Here is a 13,396-nt window from a genome sequence, read left to right on the forward strand (position 1 = left end):
AGAACTAAAAATTAAAGATATATTTAAAGATAAAAATATAGTTCACAAGCTTTGCAGAAATTTAGGAAAAGTTATTAAAGAGCAGAATTCTTTATCATCCTTAATGAGAAACCAATGGTAGTGATTTATGGTTGACAGATAAAGAAATAGAATTGAAAACACATTTTTCAGTGTCATGGAGAAATTCAGAAGGATAAAAAGTGAAAGTCATCCAATGGAATTTAGGAGTGAGGAGTTGAAAGAAAATTCCCTGTTCATTTAAGGTCTTTCAGTACTTTCAAATATATTTTCAGTACAATTTTATACACACATACACACACACACACACACACACACACACACACACACACGACATATTTCAAGCCCATAACAGCCATATGGAAGATAGCTGCCACTCTTATGCAATTTTCTATGCATCAACTGCAGTATTATACATTGATAGTTCACTGTTCCTTTGCAAATTCAATTTTTGTTTTCTGCATGATGTAGCATAAAAAATCCATAATAAGCATTCCATATGCCGAGAGATAGCCTGTATATACTATTCATAGAGTATAATAAGGATTAAACAATTGATTTCACTATTAGATATTTTCACATAAAATGTTTTTAAAGTGTAAGTTTCTTACTTAAGAAAGATTAAACGTGTACACATGTGCACACATACACACTCACACGTTTAGTTTCCCTAGAATAATAGCTCTATTCATAATTTGCACTATAAAATCACAATCAAGAAGAAAAAGGAAGTAGCTAAGTTAACTGTATTTCATTTTAGTATATGCTCCCTTGTTATTTAGCCTTTGGGAACTCATGCTATTTAACTTAAATGAAAGATCTGCTATTGGCTGAATATTTGTGTTACCTCAAAATTCATATTCATCATCTCCAATGGGAAAGTATTTAGAATAATTGAGTTGTCAGGTAACTTGGTCCCAATGGAGGAGACCCATGAATGGTATAGTTCCCTTATGAAATAGACTAAAGAGCTAGACTGAAGAGCTCCCTCTCCTCTTCCATCATGTGTGGGCACTCCTGGAGAATAGCTGTCTTTGCATCCAAAAAAAAGGAGGCTCTCACCATACACAGAATTATGTGGCACCTTGATTTAGACTTTTCAGCCTCCAGAACTGTGAAAAATAAATTTTCTGTTACTTATAAGTCACCCAGGCAATGGATGTTTATAGCAGTCTGAATGGCGAAAGATAAGAACAAAACACAATTATTTAGGATATAATAGCAAATGAAAAGAAGTTGGAAAAATGTAAGTTGAATATTTAATCTCAAGAGTATGGTCAACAATAAAATGGAAACAAATATATATTATATAAGATTGACATATTTTTAGAGTTATATATTAGTTGCCATAGTGTTTTGGATGAATCAGCTTTTTAATTTTTTAAAATAAATTATTAGTTACTTGCAGACAAATTGTATTATCAGATGTTATAGTTTGGATATGAGATGTCCCCCAAAAGCTCATGTGTGAAACAATGCAATAAAATGTAGAGATGAAATGGTTGTATTATGATAGTTCTAACCTAATCAATGCATTAATCACCTGATAGGGATTATCTGGGTGGTAACTTATGCAGGTAGGGTGTGGCTGCCTTACGTGGGTCCTTGAGGTGTATTGGTATTTATATTTTGCATGTGGTGAGGGGAGCTCACTTTCTGCTTCTTAGTGCCATATCTTGGAGCAGCTTTCTTCCACCTCTCTTCTGCCATGATGTTCTGCTTTACCTGTAGGGAATGGAGCTGCCCTTCTATGGACTGAGACCTTTGAAGCTATTAGCCCAAAATAAACTTTTCCTTCTCTGATTGTTCTTGTTAGGTGTTTTGGCCCTAGCAGTAAAACAGCTGAATAAAATATCAGTAGTCACAAAAAAACAATGTAAAGAAATTGGTATTAGACTGGCCTTACACACTAAGATATTTGGTTAGTCATTCCACACTTACTTATAAAATTTAATTTTTAATACAATAGTTAAGTCTCTATGATTTTGTAAATTCTTAGACTATGAGCAGTGTCTTATTCACGTGCTTAACCTCAACACCTACTTATCCTCACCCCATCCTATTGCTGTCTGGAATGATAGTCTCTAAAATGTACAAGTCATTCTACTAGGACATGGGCAAATACCAGCCCTTCAGTGAGATCTATTATAATCTACTGTAAAGAAATCATGCTCTAATAGAGATCCACAGGTAGGCAGGTCATTACTGTGTACTCTTAGCACCATCTTCAGGGAAGAAGAACAGGGTTTCACAGTGTTGTTGACAGAGATGGCCTTACACAGTTGTTAGCTCTTAGCACATTATAACAAATCTCAGTGCCAATATTGTAAGATTAAATATAACTTTCATAGAAGCATGATTTTAAAAAAAAATTTAGTTGTTGATAGACCTTTATTTTCTTAAATTTATTTATATATGGTGCTGAGAATCAAACCTTGTTCCTCACATGGATCAGGCAAGTGCGCTACCGCTGAGCCATAGTTCCAGCCCCATGATTTTTTAAAAAAGTAAAATCTTTACAGTAATTTTGAATAACATGAAAAATATCATTAAAATCTTTAGTAGTTCCCTTGGAATAAAAGTTTTTAGAAGATAGTGTGTTCTTATGTAATCATAAGAGTTCTATTTTTGATCTTTTCTGTTATAACAAATGGTGGTATAACTAGTTGGAAGATTTTCTCAAAGAGTAAACCCACTCATAACGTTTTTTAAAAAACCTATTTTTATTAATGATAAAAACTTTATCTTAAGAAAACAATGAAAATGAATTTTAAAAATAGATATTTGGAAATGATTTTATTATTCTGGATTTCTATATACAAAGGGATGTATGTATCTATTACAAAGATTTATCTTTGTGTACTCTAAAAAGAGTAGTTTTAAAAGTTCTTTTTTAAAAAATATTTTTTTAGTTGTAGTTGAACACAATACCTTTATTTTATTTATTTATTTTTAGGTGGTGCTTAGGATTGAACCCAGGGCCTAGGTTCTATTGCTGAGCCACAACCCCAGCCCTAAAAGTTCTTTAAAATTTAAAGAATTCTATAAATTGCTTTAAAATATATTGAACAATATTTAGCAATGTTGAACTTATTTGTCAAAAATATTAAAATTCTACTCAGCGCAACTAAACACAAAAATAATTGGTATTGGTCATAAAAATTCACTAGCAATGTTCATATGAAAATATTTACATATTTTGGCATGAATTGCAAAATCAGTTTAATAATTTCATAAATGCACTTCTTTAATAATAACTTTGTGAGTTATTTCTAGCTATGGTAACAATTAAAAACAAGTATTGATATAAAATGAATCTAATGCCAGTTTTTGGAATTGTTAGACCACCAAGAATTTTACAAAGAATTCCAAAAATAAGAAATGATAGTCATTTGTGTTCCCTGAAATATTATAATTGGCATCATTAGTGAAAACAATACATGTTTTGCCTAATTAATAAGAAAAGAAAATATTAATATGTTCTTTATCTTCTCTCATCCTTCTTAACATTCTCTTCCATGTCTATTTTAGAGTTTATTCTGAATATAGTATATATATATATATATATATATATATATATATATATATATATATATAAACATATTGAGTATGCTTGCTTAAATATTTTACTGATAGAAGTGAAAAATCTAAGAATTTAAACGAGGAGTATGGTACTAGTTAATGCAACATTTATATAATGGGACCCTAGTGGCTCAAAGAGTGAACATCTCCTCGGAACAGCCTGACTCACTGTCAGGAAATTCCCTTGCTTAAAGAAGAATACAGCTTATCTGCTGCAGGTTAAGATAACATTATGCTGTACTTGCATTTCTGTATGAGTTCAGGAGCTGAGGAAAACGAAGAGAAAAGAAACTCAGGTTTTATTATAGTTTTGATTTGATAATTTACTCATTAGATAATTATTTTGGTTCTGAAATATGTAGCCACCAAGCAACAAAGTAGTAGTATTGTGCTAAAATAAGAGAAAGTTTAAAGGAAACTTAATGAGCACTTTGATAAATAGCTGAAATTGAAAGATAAAAGTTCATATTCAAACAAATTTTACACATGAAATATTAGCATAACATAGGACAAAGGCAATATTATATGTAATGGGCACAGGTCTCTCATTAAGCCCTGATATTTGTCTTACTATTATATGTAAATTTATAATTTTAAAATGCCACAAACAGTTTCATAAATAGAGATTTTTTCCTCAATATTTTACCACTATAAATCATGGAATTGTCAACTTTTTACCAGCAGTTTTTATTCATGGTATCCCTATCATTTGTATTTTTCTCTTTCCTCTTAAAACCTCAATTTATTAAGAACAGAAAATTAATTTTTATAACTTGTGTAACTATAGAATTATTTGCTCAAAAAAATTTACTAATCCCCATTTCCTCTAATTGTAGCAAACAGTTTATCAAACTTAGAATGAAAGTATGGTACTTTAGAGTAAAAACTTTGAGAATGTGAGGTTATTTTGGTGACAAAGTCCCAAATCAGGCTTATTACAATGTTTTTTTTTTTTTTTAACTTAATACTGATTATATGGTTCATACTTCTGTCTGGTCTTTACTTTTTAAGAAATATATTTATATGCATCTTGATTTTTTTCAAAGGGGGAGGGGGGCTCATAGATTTCCTGGCAGAAATCATGCACATTGTCAGAATTAAGTTCAGAATTCAAGCTCTCTCTTTGTACCATATTCAACACCAAGAAGTGTTCAGGGGCTGAGATGCCGGTAGATGCTCCCTGATTTTAGCTCTGCTAGCTGTGAAGTCAGGCTAATACCTATCTTGTGGGGGTATCCAGAGGATTAAAAAAATAGATTTTTATAAAGCTCTTTGGAGATCCTTGGATGAAAGGGGCTGCTGAGGCACACAGCATTCTTATCTCCCCAGTTGCCACGGAGCCTGCGATTTCCCATGGCATGTTGTATCAACTTGAGAAAAAGCAAGGGTGAGCTGTGGAAAATAGGAACATTGGCAACTGGAAGGAACAGATAGCACTAGCCCATGTGAACTGCACAGGCTGCCTCCTGGGAGGCTAGAAGATAGTCAGGATTGTAATTAATGGATGGAGATGTTGATTCTCTTTCTAGGATAACTGTGGCATTGCAAATTGGTAAAATTACACAGTTTGCATTCTGTAATTTTGTTGGACTAAAAAAAAATTTAACTAGTAAAATTGCCTCTAGGAAAACTCAAAAGAAGCATAGCATCAAAATGTGTAATGTGAACAGCTTAGCATTGAACTTGAAAGGTATCCTGCAGTTAACTATTTCATTTATAGGCCGGAATTTCCACAAACCAAGTTAAGTAAGCGTTCTCTCTAAAGGCCCTACTGGGTTTGCGTATGGATAAAGACATTGAACAAGGCATTGCTAGGGGGAGAAAGGTCTTTAACTTATGCCATTTACATTGTTATAATTGTCAAAATTTATGCCTTATTTTGAGTTTCTTTAATTCAAATAAGCAGCTTTGTTGGCTTTTAAAAAGCTATTCATTTCAACTACTTCATTTTGTAAATATCAGCTCTGAAAGCCACATATTCTTTTCCCTAAAGAAAAATTAATTAGGCATTCCATATTGCTATGATATGACATAATGACATTAATTTCTTGTATATATGTGGGTAGCAGAGTAAGATGAAAGAAGGAGTAATTTTCATTCCTTTCTTTTTTTCTCTGATAGTGCTAGAAATCACCAAAAGAAAATAAAATGCAAGGGCTAAATAAAAATATGGTGATAGAGAGGAAAAATCAATAAATACTTAAATTATTTAAAGAAAAGCTACTACCGAGTGTCTTACTGTCATACATCATACTCTGGATCTGAAAGCAGACAGGTGAATTGTCTCCAGCCTGCATTGGTTTGGACACTCTCTCCAGCATGCTCATTAGCAGCTCCAAGTCTAGGCTCCCTGTTAGTAGAAAGGCAGGGATCACAGCAGGGAAGTTATATCTCAGGCTTCTCACATTCCTGCTCTATCTTAGCAAAGCTTTACAAAGCCTTTTCTGGCAGCTCATTAGTAGGTGCACTGATGCATAAGAGACAGTCATTAGAAGTGTTTTTCAACATTGGCTTTTGATCAGGTGACTGGTAGCATCCTGAAGACATTTACTTACATTGTTTTCCATAAGAGATTCTGTTGCTATATTGAGAACGACATACATAAAAATGTTGAAAACTAGCTTGACCTTTCTATGACAAAGGGGAGAAGAAAGAAACTCCATCAGTTCCCTGAATCTTGTTGTTATGCTGTCGACTATGACGTAACAGATGCGTGGACAATCCCTTCAGCAACTGCTCTCTTTAAGCTTTAATAATTTAAGCCAAGTTCCAATCTATCATTTGATTTTGAGTTATGACAAGGGGACATGAATGTGAGGCAAATACAAATAAAACATCAGAAGCTTTTTGGTATCTTCTAATTTTAGGCATTTTTTTTTTCACCATTAATGCTGACTTTCCAAATAAGGGCAAACTTCATCACACATAGTCTAATAAAGTATTGTGAAAGTTAGCCCACCAGATTTGATGGCTGATTAACATCTAGAAAGAACTTCCATTGTAAAAATTTCTTAAGGTTACAGCAATATTATTTTTATGATAAAAGCATAAGACACTGAATGTGGAGAAAGCATACTAGATAAATAGAACCACCCATAATAAAATAGGACTGAATTTGTCATTCCTTTGTGAGTGTTGTATTTATAAAGCAAAACAGATTGCAGTAGCTAATTGTGCTTTGCTAATGAATTTTCTTTTCCTTGATGATTATGTTTGATACAAGTATTCTCTCCCCATTTCCCCACAATATTGACTTTGTCCAGCCTTAGTTTGATGAAAATTTTATTTCATCAGTTTACAGAGTTCACATTTAGCCCCTGGCTTCCTTATGAACAGAAGAAAATTATATTAAGCACATACCCTGACATGCAACTCAAAAGGATGCGAAGGTTCCTTTGTCAAACTTTACTGAAACAAAGTGCATCAGCTTAATCAGGTCCGTTCTTGGCAATGTAGGAACATGACATGCCAATTACATAAACTTTCAACTAAGTGAAGACTCCTGCTGACTAATTCATTGTTGATTGTTTTCCGCTACTTGGCTTTGAGTGCTTGTTAAGACCCTAGGGGAAAAAAAAGAAAGAAGGAAAGGATGGAAAGGGGGTAAAAATTGTAGGAATTCTCTCCTTCCGTCAAACACTCTTATGATTGCCAGCAATTAGTTAAGCTTCTTGGCGGTAAAATGACAAGATGGAACTTGACCAAATACAATGTGTGGAGCTCACAGGCATCTGCCCCAGCTGAAAGACATTACAATGTTTGTTAACCTTACGGGTCATTCCTGATTCACTTCTGCAGACAGAAAACAAGATTTATATAACACAGATCAATACTGCCCTAAGACTTTCGCCATTGAGGATGCTAGATTGAGGCACTTCTCTTTATCAGTTTACCATGACACTAATGTATTTTGCCTGTTTTGCCTGGGCAGTGATGAATCTGTTGGCAAGAGAAAACAAATAAGTTTTGTTGTTGAGAGACATGTTGTCCATGATTTGTCTCAGCAGACATGCCAACTTGCTGGCCAATTCATTTCCTATTTAATTTAAGTGGCATATCTGTCTTCCCCTTTCAGGTATGTCTTTTGTCTACTGCACAACCACACTGGCAGTGTTCTGAGAGAGTTTGCACTAGATCTCTGCAAGTAGATTGACACAGCAGAGCCAGGAGCCAAATCTACAATAATTTTCAGAAGAATCTCTTTGAAATATAGAGCCACTATCTAACCAGTGTTTGGCACGAAAGCTCTTTTAGAAAATGTTTTAGCCGAGTTTCACAAATAGTTCATGAATTTGTCGTTATTTTCAAATTATAAATATAGACCAAATGTCCTTTCTAAAATGAGAACTTGTTTACCAAGTGGAGAATTAATTTGTTTATGAGACCCAGTATGTATTATTTAATTTTGAGATATAGGTAGCAGTATATGGAAATATTTTATTTTGATGTATGCTATAAGAAGATCTAGTCGCAGCTTCTTCCTTATCTCAATTAGTTTTACCTTTAAGACATTGAATATAATTTAAATAGCAGGAAAACAACAAAACAAAGTGTTCCAATTTTTAATGCAATGCCTATAAGATTTAATATTAAATGATATGCCTTTTAAAAGGAAGATACATATACTATCAGCAGACATCCATGACACCTAAGTAAATATTAATAGAAAAGACATGGAAGAAATGACTTTACATTGCAAATCATGACATAACTGATGCGCGAGGAAAGTGTGTTGAGTGTCGAAATCAGAACGTCAGAACTCCTCAAACTCTTGACAGTCCTTGAGCAATGGAACAGTTAACATTGCACAGTACAGTCCACAAATGTGCCAGCTAAATCTCTGTGTCAGAACACATTAATTATAGCAGTCAGTTTACCGTCCTCCTTCATAAGATTTTTGATTAAAATTTCACACATTACAATGATATGTGTCTTTTCTACAAGCTGTGAAATTTACTCCGCCATCAATGGGTTTGCATTTTATTCCTGAGAAGCATATAGTACATAAAAAGTTGACTTATGATCTCTGAATAGTGAAATCAAAGACAGTTTCTTTTGGACAGGCTTAGAATTTTACACCAGCAGTGATGTTGCAGAGCAAAACATTCATTAGTAATATTGTACCCCCAAAAGCAATAACTTCTCTCTTAATATGTTGGCTCAAAATTTATAACTGCAAGGCTTAATTAAGCTGTAGATTATGGTTTGAAAGGTATAGTCAATGTAATGAATCCCTGAAGATGAAAAATAAACAATAAAAGATAATCAAAACATTTATCTATTTAACGGATTTATATAGTTGTGCTGTGAATGTTATTTAACAGATGTGCAAATATTAATAAAATAATGCAAAGATAATTGTGGACATGCTCAAATCCTCGCTATCAGAACTGACATGTAATCCTTCCTCTCATTAACTCTTACAACTACAGAAAACAAGTTTATGAGTTCATCAGTTTGAAGTCCAATTTTTTTTTAAAGGATTAAGCATTGGGGTTTTAAACTATACTTTTCTAATTGGTTACATAAAACAGGACTGATTCCCACTAAAGTCAAGGATTTAATAACATCTATAACCAAGATTTCTCTGTCATTCCATCATTTATCAAGCCTAAAAAATTTCATCTACATCATTCATGTCCTGAAATTATTTTCTTGAAGAATTTTGTTTTGGAAATATTAAGAAACTTAAAATATGAGTGTGCATGTATTTATATGAAAACCTTTTCCTTCTACCACCTATCCAGATATCCATGTGAAGTTTTAGCTGTATTGGAATCACTAAAATGTATGAAATATTATTTTTCCACTTAAAATATAACAAATTTCAAATATTTTTCCTCTGAAACAAATTTGTGATTAATTTATTAAACTATTCATTTCTTATATGAAAAGTAAGTTGAAGAATAAAAACAATATTTTCTATTTTCTATTGGGTTTAAAACTTACATGAATTTGAATGCCAATGGACATTGTATATTTTTATCTCAGACATATATACTACCAATTTTCCCTCACATAGAGAATATGTTTTGATAAAGAAACTAATTAGAACCTAAACAATTTCTTTGCTGTTCAGCAACAGTTTTACAAAATTTAATAATCTATTTTTAAAATGGAAACATTTTCAAAGGGAAAGAATTCAAACATTAATGGTTTGGAAAAGGTAGAATTACAGTAATCAAATTTAGGATGAAAAATCAGTTTAGATTAAATTGTAGCCCTCTGGCTCTAGGACCTCCTAGATTATAGGTTTTAAATACCTTTTATCATTCATATATTTGAAGTTGAAGTTTGTGAAATTGAACTGGTCACTTCCCATAAAACCTTGCCATTTGTTAAGAGTGGCAATAATATTCCCCTACCTTAACTAGGAATGAAAATGCTTACACTTCCTTCTCTCAAGCCACTACACAGGTCTCCACTGAAGAAATCCTGTTGCAATAATCATGATGAATTCCATTGTTAACCTAGTCTGAGAAAGTCATCTTAGTTGACCTATATCTTTCCTATTGCAACTTAAAGTCATTGTGTATTTTCTTGTCTTAGGACAAGATGAACTGCTAGTGATTTTTTTTTCTATAAACCTGAGATTTCAAATCCTTAGGTTTTCAAGTCCTTTAATTATTTCCACTTTTTTTGTTTATATTGACTTCAATTTTCAACATCAATGTGAAGATCTTAGATGTTACAATAGTCCCAGTTCAATACCCCAGTCAGTACATGATAATAAAATTGGCAATGGAAATGCTAAATTAAACAAACTATCAAGTAGTAAAACATGATAGTAAATAAAAATATATCTAGCTTACCTGTTCTTTCCAAATATAATAGAGGATTGCTTATCTGAGGGACAGTTTTTAGTAAGAATCTTAGATGTTGCCATAAACAGTGGTCACTCAGGATTTTTACCAAGATCAAGAACCAGTGATATTCTTTTTAAGACTATACAATGGAAATCATTGCAATGGATTGGGGCAGGGGGAAGGTGTACATCAAAAGGCCCTTCTTTCCTTTAGAGACAGCACTAGAAAGCCATCATCCCTTTACTCTCTTATATTTGGGAAAGACATATTCTTTCCCACTGCTAACTCACTTTTTTTCTGCCTTGAGAGACAGACATAAACTACTGCTGTGTCTTGACTTCACTGAGTTATTTATGACCTGATTTCCCAATGATCTATTCAAATATATCCTGGATGTGTTTTTCTTTTGGCCTGGGATGCTTGGATAACATAACTCAGATACACAATGTTAGATGCTCCATGGATACAAAGAGAAAAGATTTAGTCCAAAAGAATTTCCAGAGAATTAATGACTTCTAGTACTCTTGTCACTAAACTGGGGGGCTTTCTCAATTCATCCAGAGATCAGAGTATTTCTAAGACTTTAGTGTGTATTCAAACACACCTGACTGAGTCCCTAAGTCCAGGGCTCCTGGTTCAATAGGTCTAGACTGGGACTCAAGAACTTCCACTTCTATTAAGCTGTCAGGTGATGCTCATGTGTAGGGTCTGAAGATAGCTGTGCTAAACAGCCAAATTCTAGAAGAAATGAAACTGTTAGGGCTACATGGAAAACAACAAACTTGCAGGCCAAGTTAAGTTCATCTCTTCCTTCATCATCTTACTTGGTCTTAACTGATCCTTGGAAAATATTTGGACTGCTAGGAACTTAGAATTTTTTTTTTTTTTTTTTGTCTTCTTTGAGGTTACAATTTTGTAGCCAAGGATCGGTGCAGGTGAGAATTTAACTTTACTAAACATTTCCCACTGAGTTGCCTCCCTTTACCCTGTTCTGTGTCATGCCCCTCCTGCATAAGGAACCACAGAAAACAAGCTGCACTCTTCATAAATACAGGTCCACAGGACCACAAATGCCTTCAACTCTCAAAATATTTCAAGTGGCCAAGTAAGTACCAGAATCAACTTATTCTTTCATTTCCCCATAGATATTTATTAAACTTGTCTTCTGATTTTATAAATTTTACTATGTAATAAAATAGATATAAAGGTATGTTTGGGGGTCATTAAAATTTATATTTTTAGTGAAGGAAATTGAGTAACTTCCTCTTGTATCATGTTACTATTAACGAGGCTTTTTTGCATCAATTATCAAATATGATCTTCAAAATATCTCTGTGAAGTAAGGGTTGATTTAAATAATTACTAGGATTTGTGTGTCTTGATATAGTTCCAACAAATAGAGTGTAAGACAAGGATTTCAGTGCAAATAATTTATTTGGAAAGTCATCCAGGAAGTACAGAGAGGCAGTAGAAAAATGAGACAGAGACTGAAGGAAAGCCAAAAAATTTAAAAGTGCATAAGTAAGCAGACTCTAAAATCCACAGTCTATGTAGTAACAGTTGAAGGAGAGGTGACAATATTTTATCCGCAAGGAGTCATGTGGATATCACAACTCTTTTGAAACCATGACATACATTTTCTAACATTTCTTAAATGCTCCAGTAATATTACTTTTGAAAATTAACAATCGTTTTCCTCTGCCAATTTTTGCATCAAAGCTGACCAAGCTGCTCCTACCCTGGAATTTTAAACAAATTCTCATTAAATCAACAAAGTTCTCTGGATGGGGTTAGGCTGTTTCCTGAATGCACATTACTCTGCTGTTCTGCCTGGAAGAGCTCTCCGCCTTGTTTCAGCTGACTTTTTCTCCTGGCTGACCCTTGATCACTCTTAATGATCCCCAGCTGTATCAGTTCCCTGCCTGCTTTAACCCCAATTGGCCTGGCCTCACATCTCTGCAGAGTCTAGAGGACAAATGAAGCCAAGCTGACCAGTGCCTCCTTAATGGAGTCCCAGATAATAGGTGGTAATAGACATTTAAATCATTTCTTTTGTTCTTCTGTATGTGCTAAGAAAATTAACAAGTTCTGCATTTTTAAAAAATAATCAGGAACAAAAGGTAATAATGCTGTGTGCCTGTCAATCAGGATGCTATAATATCACTATTCCCCACCCCTCTCACCCACTTCATTATTTAAAGATGTTTACAAACCTGGCAGCATAGAACAGTGACTATGGCTGAAAAGTTATAAAAATCGGCTCAGAATTGGCCACAGATGTGCAACATCCCGATAATCTACTTATTTCGAAAACTGACCTTTTCCTGGGATACCTATTTATGAAATTCACAGACCATATCAATAGTAGACCATATTATTTTATTTTAAAATAAAGAGTAAGAAAGTATCATGAAATCAAGTGTGAGACATGAAGATTGGCAGGGTGGTAAGCTTGTCATACTTAGCTATCACCTCATTAGCAGAAATGAATCAACACCATTCATCCTACAGGTAAATATGAACAAATGTAAACTTAGCTGAAGACTGGGAGTCAAAAAACTAAACAGTAAATAGTCAATACACAGATGCGTCTTGATGTTATATATTTAGCTAATGTCAATCAATTGCCTAACTCTGCTCAGATTATTAGTTGCACTGACACACATTTCCCAATATAGGCTCTTACTAAGAATTATTGTTGTTTATGAGCTCCAATTATTTTTTTCTTAAAAAAGCAATGAGAGAAAGGAAACATTCCATACACTGTCACTTTCCCTAGCTTCAGACAGTTTAGATTTGCCAGCATCTTCATGAACAATGTAATCATCAACCAAAACAAAACAAAACAAAAATAACAAACACACACAAAAATCAGTCTGTTCATGATTAACTTCAGCCACAATACTAAATAAAATATGGAGGAAGGAGAGATGATGACAGTATCAGTGTGGATAGGGGTAATATAATAAGCAAAACTTATTTTTTAAAAT

The sequence above is a fragment of the Urocitellus parryii genome, chromosome 1 (assembly GCF_045843805.1).
Source record: "Urocitellus parryii isolate mUroPar1 chromosome 1, mUroPar1.hap1, whole genome shotgun sequence".
NCBI classification, from domain to species: Eukaryota; Metazoa; Chordata; class Mammalia; order Rodentia; family Sciuridae; genus Urocitellus; species Urocitellus parryii.